The following is a 7,860-nucleotide window of genomic DNA, read 5'->3' as shown; positions in this document are numbered from 1 at the left end:
CTAAAAAAAAATCTATAGGCCTGTCAGTTCAAGTGTACCTTGTATAGAGAAAATTCACACTGCTTCACGTCGCCATCGGACCGCCCTTTCTTTTGGCACTACATTCTCTCAACCGCAGAACCTCTTTATCCCTACGCATTAGCGCAACAGGTGATCAGCGAGCGGCGAGAGGTTTATGCACGCACCTCTGCTGACTTTAGATAAAAACGACACTTAATAATTAATAGATCGTAGAACTTCCGTATCCCTACGCAGTTGCGCTGATGTGTAGGGATACGTAGGTTCTATGGTCTATTAATTATTAAGTTTTATTTTTATGGAAAGTGATCAGAGGTGCGCACATAAACCTCTCGCCGCTCGCAGATCACCTGTTGCGCTAATGCTTAGAGATAAAGAGGTTCAACATGGAGTTAGATATGTGTCTTTATTACATGCAAGAAAATAAATGATCTGAGAGAAAACTAAAATGTTTGAGAGTAAAAGTGTCCATACCAATAGCAAAAACTAAACTAAAACAGTTTTGAGAAGAAGTATCTTCTCATAGAACATAAAAAATATATATAAATTTGACATTTTTAAAGTTATTTCTGAGAAAAAAAGAAAAATCTCTCAAAATACTTTTTTTTTAAACTCTCAAATATATATATTTTTTTGCTATCAGTGTGAAAATATTTTCTCTCAAAACGTTTTTCTTCTCTCTCTGAAAAGTCTTTGCTCTCGATGCAGTTTCTTGCTCTCGTGTCAGGATGTTTGCTCTCACTGTGGGTAAAAAATATATATTTGAGAGTTAAAAAAAAGTCTTCTGTGAATTTTAAACATTTCAAATGTATATTTTTTATGTTCTATGAGAAAATACTTTATCTCAAAACTTTTTTTAGTCTCAAATATTATTATTTTAGCTATCAGTGTGATAACTTTTTCTCTCAAACATTTTTTTTTCTCTCAGATCATTTATTTTCTCACATGTAATAGAAACTCAAATCTAACTCCATAGTAGTTCTACGGTTGAGAGAATGTAGTGCCAAAAGAAAGTGCAGTCTGACGGCGATGTGAAGCAGTGTGAATTTTCTCTACAAAACGCACACTTGAAATTATACAGAGTTTTTTAGGTGGACCTTGTTTTAGGTGGTTAAAATTCGCTTTGCATCTGGACTCCGTTCACTGCAGTACAAATCTGAGGGTTTCGGCCTGTTGGAGCAGATACGCAGCGCAGGAGACCTGGTGGAAGTTAACATACACACTAAAGTGAAACCTTTCAGCTCCGCTGCCGTGGCAGAGCTGTAACACAGGACAAGTATCTGGTGGATGAGTGCCAGGGCCGCGTTAAACGCTTTGGGGGAGGGACTGAATTGTGTGAGCACGTCTCTTTCAGAAAATCTCTCTACTGTTCAACGAAAAATGCCAAATTCAAATGGTTGCACAGCCCTAATCTGTGCCATTTGCTGACTGCCCATTTATTACCACCGACAGGGAATTAGATTTCTGGCATCTGGAGGATATACTGGCATGTTTTTGGGCGCACCTTTTCCATCTCATTCAGCTTTCAAAACTCCATCGCTTTTCAATCATAAGTAATGAAATTCCATCAGGCGACTTGGCCATGAAAGCAACTTGGAACAAGGAGGTGAGAGAGAGAGACGGCCATTAAGAGCAGAGAAACACGAGTGGTGGTCTTACCCTTTGCTTTCAGAGCTGCCTCTCCTGTCGGTTTGAATCTCCCTCTCTTTCTCTGTAGAGAAGACTTTCTTTAGAGGACAGGTGTGAACACACACCTCCGCCCTGAAAAGACACCTGCACGCTGTTATGAACAACACACTGTCGGCCTCAGCTACAGCCACAGAGCAGGTGTGGATTCAGGATGCAGGTGCATTAAGTCATGCTTATTACGTGAAAACAGAAGGTTTTGTAGGTTTGTATTGTAACAGTAATAGTGTTATAGTAAGCAACACTTTGATAAAAATGTTGAATATTCAACAGGATGTAAAGGAATAACAGGTGATGTCATGATTTCTGTGCAGAGTGCTGTGGGGATGTTGTGTTTTTGTATGCTAACCTGGATGTTAGCATTGTCCTGGTGCCCACATTGAAAAGCCTGTGTGATTTTTTTTTATCAGATTTTGGTGGCAAACTGAAGTTTATGATTCACAGGTACAGATGAACACCACATGTGTGATTTTCAAAGCAACATATCATTTAGGAGAATTGAATTGAATGCACATTGTCCTCGATACTGAAAGCTTTCTTAAAGTTTTTCATTACTTCAGATGTGTCACAATGTTTTTTTCTCCATCCCACCATCTGGTCATCTCGCTCATATTTCAGTATCCAATACGATCCATAAAGCAACAGCAGAAGAAGAAAAACAAGACACAATAAAACAGATGAAGAAGAAGACACCGACCGTCTGACAGCCTGTTTCTATCCAATCAGCTGTGTGGGAAAGTTTCAGAGAGCGAGTGGTGAAACAGACAAAAAAAAAAGAAGTCTCAACAGTTTAAATTATAACAAAAAAAGTTTCTCCTAGCATTTAGTGCAAAAATTTAGTAGTGGATAAAAAATAAAAAGGGCACGAGTGTGAAGGAAGTCATGATGTATTTATATTGAAGAGAGGGCACTTCACTAGGTTCTGCTCACTGGAGGGGCTACTAGAGTCCACCAGTGCCAGAACCAAGTCCTTGAAACCGAGCTACAAACCAAACCACGACTCCTGTGTTCCGTTACACCCCCAATAAGAAATTATTAATCAGAAAGGCTTCATTCAGGTCACAGTGACAGTCATCAGGATTGTCTTTCTAGATATATAATCAAAATATTGCACTTATAACATACGCACAGTATGTTTCTGTTTTTGATATTATTATTCATATTGTGGTATTTTCTTTTTTTTATATATATATATATATATATATACTTTCATATTTTATCCAATGCTGAGCCCGTGAAACGAAATTTTGTTTCTAATCTGGGTCTGCCGTACAGCAGAACACCAAAACTGCAATGCACTGGTAGCACATCAAACAGATGTCAAAGCACTCACACACACACTCCACACATTCTAGACATTCTGGCGAGCAGCACTCAGGACAACTCTTCCCCGAGCAGCAGCTTCTGTCCGACTCTTCTCGTCTCTTGGGCTGAGTTTGAATCGTGTCGGGGTGTAGTTCATCCAACTCTTTGCTTGCACCTCCTTCCATGATGCTTTGGCTCGTTTGACGGAGTGGAGTATAACGGCTTGAGGATGGATGGATGGATCTGTGAAGAGAAAAATACCATGAATGTTGTATTGTGTTTGTGCAACAACAACGTACAGCATCCAGCGACTCGATGCCCTGATTGTGCTTTGTTTGTCGAGACTCTGCAGCCAGCGTGACATCAGTAAACGCTCTGATTCTTCCTCCTCCTGACGAGGGCGCGTTCTGTTTTCACCTGCACATCGCTGGAACTTCAGTGTCAGGAATGTTTGCAACTGCACAGGTAACATGTCTGTCCTGAAAGCTTCCTTAAGGACATTGTGTAACCTCGATTTTGCTCCGCCATCCGGCAACCCCCACCGGTTACGCTTTGAGTCGCCACGGTGCAGCACTGACAACTGGCGTCGTGAGACCAAGGAGTTCCCGCGATAATCACATAATCACTCGCGACCGCAGTTGTATGTGTTATGAACATTACAACACAAAGTGCATAGAGTTAGATTTGAGTCTTTATTACATGCAAGAAAATAGCAAAAAATAATAATATTTGAGACTAAAAAAAGTTTTGAGATAAAGTATTTTCTCATAGAACATAAAAAAATATAAATTTGAAATGTTTAAAATTCTCCGAAGACTTTTTTTTAACTCTCAAATATATATGTTTTTGCTATCAGTGTGAAAACATTTTCTCTCAAAAAAAGTCTTTGCTCTCGATGCAGTTTCTTGCTCTCGAGTCAGGATTTTGCTCTCGCTGTGAAAATAGCATGTCAGCTAGCTACACATCAAGTTGTGTGTGTCATCATCTTACCCAAACATTGGAGTCTTGGAATACTTTCTCTCAAAACTGTTTAGTCTCAAATATTATTATTTTTGCTATTGGTATGAAAACTTTTTCTGTTTTCATTTTTTTTTTCTCTCAGATGATTTATTATCTTGCATGTAATAAAGACACTTATCTAACTCCATAAAAGTGTTTCTGACCGAAGGATTAGTAGAAGAGCTTGTGTTTGTCTCTTTTTTTTTTGTGCTTTATTTTGAAAAGTGACCCAATGTTATGTTGTGGTTTCGTGCATGACTTCCTGTCTGCTCTGTGCTAAACGGCCCGTTTATTAGCACAAAAATTCCTGTACCGTCCAACTCCTGGTACAATAACTCCCACGCCCGCTCCCATTTTTTCTTCTTCTTCTAGTCTTTAGGCAATACATTGAATTTGATTTGATCTTCTCCCCATTCTTTTTAGATTACTTTGTGTTCTGCAGTGATATTTCAAAAGATATGGCAACAGGAACAGTTCATCTGTCGCAGGGACGTGCACATGATTATAGAGGGGCAGGAGCTCAAAGTCAGAAAAGGGCAGTACGTGCATTTGTTTTTCCAGGCCTTGTAGATTAATTAATGTAAAATTAATAAACAAAGTACTTATAGAAAGCTAATTTCTTAGCTGTGTATCCTGTGTAGCTGTGAGTGATACGAAATCGCCATTTCTTTTGTGTCAAATGATTGTCAACATGAGTTTATTCACATTATCATAATACTTAGGTTTGGAACACATGCAGTTCAGCTGCAGTTCTTAAAAAGCAATGAAACACTGGTTTACTATTAGGCTATTTATTGGAGGGCAAGTGCAAACTAGAAATACATGCAACACATCTAAAAATGTGACAAAACCAAGAAATGACTACTGGGACTGTTAGTAGTGAAATCAGTGTTTACAACAGCAAAGTCACAGTAAACTCAATATCTGGAAGAAGTTTAAGATTTGTGGCAGATAAACAAGTAAGGTCAACTCATTAGGCATGAGACATGGTTCACAGGTTAGTACACTTTATTATTTAATATTAGAACAACGCAGCATCCACACAAATTATAAAAGAGACTATTCAAAGCTGAGGCTCGTTGGTGTAGAGAAACTAATGAGGGAAGGGGTCCAAACAAAATATCATAAGTCACCTGGGCACGTGACAATCACACACTCACACACACCAAAATATCCCAGGGAAGCACAGAACACAGGGAGGGAAGGGACACCGCCACCCGGGTCACCAGCGCCGCCGCCGCCACCGGCCTCTGCAAAGAAAACAACAACAAGAGAATAGTCACACACAGTGAAACAAAACTAGTTTAAAATGTAAACTGGGTTTCAGTTTGGGTCATCATACTTCCCTACGTAGGGAATATCACCTGGCCTAAACAAATGAATTACACTAGTTAATTAAATCAAATTAACCAAAAGGATATCAAAAGTCAAGACAGGTGGGGTAAAGAAAAGAAATGAACAAAATAAAGCATGTTGAGGTGTCAAAATGAAACTAAACACATGGCCATGAAGGCACACTGAAGATAACAGTGACTTAGCAGTGAAACAGGTGCAGAGCAGGTCACGCAGCAGCCAAAGCAGCAGAGAGAGCAGCAGCGGTCAGCTGATCTTGACTTTTCTTATGTCACACGGACCCAGATACAAAGCATTCTGCTGCTGCATGTTAATGATAAATAACTCACAAGTCGCTCCACTGTCACGTCTCATCTACGTGTGTGGTGGATCGATGAGGCATCGGCTTCAGGCTCAACACACACGCACAACCAGGGTCGGACACCGAAGTCATGTCCTTAAGTTTAGTTTCCTAAAACCGAAAGTAAACTGAGACGTGACTGCAGGTCTATTTTTAGAATTGAATGAATCAGTGCAAAGATGCAACATAGTGGTGAGAGGCTGCATCAATTCAAGTTATCATTTGTTGCAGCAAGAAAGGCAGAGGATGACCAGGCAAAGAGGAGGAAAGGTGAGAATTGTAATGAGCTAAGAGAATGAGAAAAATGGTGAACTAGCCTACAGATGCAACAGATAGCCAATAGAGGAAAGAGAGAAGCTTCTTCTTTGGTGGTACAGAGAGGACCTGCCCCAACCTGAGGCTGCAGAGCAGGAGATACATAGATGGAAGCATCTTTTCACTCATTACCCTGGGCACTCCCCAGGTACAGCAAAGGAAACATTGCAGGAAATGGATATGCAATTTTATCCTAATATTAAATGCATCCTTTGCATTTACCTGGTCATCAACTTCGGGAGGGACAGATCCAGACCAGTTCTGTTAGGAGCAGAGGAGGTGGAGGTCGTGGAGACCTGTAAATATCTTGGGCTGTGGCTGGACAACAAGCTGGACTGGACGAGCAACACAAAGCAGCTTTACAAGAAGGCTCAGAGCAGGATGTACTTCCTGAGGAGGCGACAATCCTTCAACATCTCCAGGAAGCTCCTGTGGCCCTGGTACAACAGGTGGTGCTGTACCCATTTCAACTAGTGGTAACAGAGCCACCTCCAGCTGACCTCTTTACATCACCAGCAACAACAAACTCTGCCTCGGCATTCGAGAAAGATGGCGTACGAAGAGCGAGACGAAGCTACATCTTCCGGGGAAAAAATCTCTAGCCTAGGCAGAACACAAAATCCAAATCCCAACTGATGTAACGTATACATGCACGAGAAATGCAACTATCAATCGAATAATCTAGGTGTTTGAATTCGACTAGACAAATCCGATCCGGCCTCAGCTTACTGGCACAGAGCAGGTTTGTATTCAGGCTGAACAGGTTCGGTCAAGTGGACCGCCCTGATAGTCTTAAAGGTGCAATAAGTGATGCTTATTAGTAAACAACTCTTTGTTATAGATGTTGACTATTATTGTCAACAGAATGTAAAGTAATAACAGGGGATGTCATGATTTCTTTGTGGAGTGCTGTGGGGATGTTGTGTTTTTGTATGCCAGCATTGTCCTGGTGCCCGTATAGAAAAGCCTGTGGCTACACTGGCTCATGATAGTTGAATATTTATATAAAAATCTACCATCTAGGATGCCAAAAAACTGCAAAAATCTCTATAAATTAATAAATGATTCCCATCTCTTGCAGGAATTATGATCATCCATCCACTTCGGCTTCATAGAGACGACTACTCTGGAGTGTTTACATAGACTCAGAGTGCTACGCCGACAAGACCCAGTTGCTTTGGACGCTCCTAGCATCACAATCCACGATAAAATGACCGAGCGGGGTCAGCAGATGCTGAGGTGCATAGTTTGCAGAGGTCGCCAACTTCATGCAGAGTCAATCGCTACAGACCTCCAAACTTCATGTGGCCTTCAGATTAGCTCAAGAACAGTGCGAAGAGAGCTTCATGGAATGGGTTTCCATGGCCAAGGAGCTGCATCCAAGCCATACATCAGCAAGTGCAATGCAAAGCGTCAGTGTAAAGCATGCCGCCATTGGACTAGAGTAGTGGAGATGCGTTCTCTGGAGTGACGAATTGCGCTTCTTCATCTGGCAATCTGATGGACGAGTCTGGGTTTGGCGGTTGCCAGGAGAACGGTACTTGTCTGGCTGCACTGTGCCAAGTGTAAAGTTTGGTGGAGGGGGAATTATGATGTGGGGTTGTTTTTCAGGAGCTGGGCTTGGCCCCTTTGTTCCAGTCAAAGGAACTCTGGATGCTTCAGCATACCAAAAGATGTTGGACAATTCCAGCTACCAACTTTGTGGGAACAGTTTGGGGATGGCCCCTTCCTGTTCCAACATGGCTGTGCACCAGTGCACAAAGCAAGGTCCATAAAGACATGGATGAGAGAGTTTGGTGTGGAAGAACTTGACTGGCTTGCACAGAGTCCTGACCTCAACAGGA

At 41.3% G+C, this 7,860-nt stretch overlaps 1 long non-coding RNA gene across 1 annotated transcript; it reads right to left on the bottom strand.

Annotated features, from left to right (window-relative positions):
* Window positions 1-3,010: 3,010 nt before the first annotated feature.
* Window positions 3,011-5,808, bottom strand: LOC115570596 (uncharacterized). The gene is made up of 3 exons (XR_003981782.1): window positions 5,691-5,808; window positions 5,175-5,258; window positions 3,011-3,252 (listed from the first exon to the last, which is right to left on the bottom strand). It is a non-coding gene; the product is annotated as an uncharacterized LOC115570596 (long non-coding RNA).
* Window positions 5,809-7,860: the final 2,052 nt, after the last annotated feature.

This window comes from Sparus aurata, chromosome 20 (genome assembly GCF_900880675.1).
Source record: "Sparus aurata chromosome 20, fSpaAur1.1, whole genome shotgun sequence".
Classification (NCBI taxonomy): Eukaryota; Metazoa; Chordata; class Actinopteri; order Spariformes; family Sparidae; genus Sparus; species Sparus aurata.
This window is presented reverse-complemented; position numbering and strand designations above follow the sequence as displayed.